Source organism: Microtus pennsylvanicus, chromosome 3 (assembly GCF_037038515.1).
Source record: "Microtus pennsylvanicus isolate mMicPen1 chromosome 3, mMicPen1.hap1, whole genome shotgun sequence".
Lineage (NCBI taxonomy): Eukaryota > Metazoa > Chordata > Mammalia > Rodentia > Cricetidae > Microtus > Microtus pennsylvanicus.
The window spans coordinates 98,935,852-98,936,931 of NC_134581.1; the positions used below are offsets into that span (position 1 = coordinate 98,935,852).

The 1,080-nt window shown below is 47.8% G+C and overlaps 2 pseudogenes; both read right to left on the bottom strand.

The window, feature by feature from the left end:
* LOC142847247 (large ribosomal subunit protein eL37-like) lies at window positions 1–313 on the bottom strand (annotated as a pseudogene).
* A 14-nt stretch (window positions 314–327) lies between these two features.
* LOC142847248 (small ribosomal subunit protein eS26 pseudogene) lies at window positions 328–766 on the bottom strand (annotated as a pseudogene).
* Window positions 767–1,080: the final 314 nt, after the last annotated feature.

The window sequence follows — 1,080 nt, forward strand, 5'->3', positions numbered from 1 at the left end:
TTGAAATCCTCAAGATGAACTGGATGCTGCAACAGCGGCCCTCTTGGGTTTAGGGGTTGTCCCTTCACGGAATCCATGCCTGAATCTTCGGTAGACAATTTTTAGATGCCTCATCCGCCCAGTCCCGGTAGTGTTTCGTCTCTTAGCCTTGGCACTCCAGTTATACTTTCTCTTGCGCTTGGCAGGGTAGACTTCTGAAGGTGGTAGGCCTTAGAGCCACAGCGGCGGCACAACGTGTGCGTCTTGTTGCGACGCTTTCCGAAGGATGACGTTCCTTTTGTCATCTTGCTTCTGCCGCCGAGGCCAAAGAGACCGGAAGAGTCCATGTTTCTTTCTTTTTTTTTTTTTAAAGTTTAAGTTCCATTTTATTTTTCCAATGTGTTTTCTTCTATCTTTATGAAGCCACTTTACATGGGTTTTGGTGGAGGTCGTGGTGCAGCACCAGCAGGTCTAAATCGTGGTGGGGGTGTTCTGTCCTTCCGAGCTTCCCGGGATCGATTCCTGACTACCTTGCTATGAATAGCACAGCTCACACAGTAATGCAGCTTGACATAGAGTTTGGGGAGCACATAGGCGGCGAAGACACTTGCTTCGGATATATCCCTGACGGCAGCCGCCTCTACGATGTTCCGAATGACGGACTTCTTAATGGCCTTGTCCTTGGGCACACAGCGGGCGCAGTTAGTGCAGCGAATTGGCTGCACATGGCCGCGGCCCTTTTTGGCACGACCATTATTTCTCCTTTTTTTGGTCATCTTGCAGCCAAGTCCCTCCAGGTTTCTTTTTATTTTGATAGTTTTATTTATGTTTTTATGTGTATATTTTGCTTGCATGTATGTCTTTGCACCACCTACCTGCATGGTGCCCATAGAGGCCAGAAGATGGCCTTGGGTCCTATAGAACTGAGTAACAGATGGCTGTGAGCCCTCATGTGGGTACCTGGAATAGAATACAGATTCCGGTCTCTGCAAAAGCAGCAAGTGCACTGAACCACTGAGTCATCTCTACAACTCCTATTTTTGTTTAGTTTTCGTTTTTGAGAAAGGGTCTCCTGTGGTAGGCTTGGCTGTCCTGAAATTT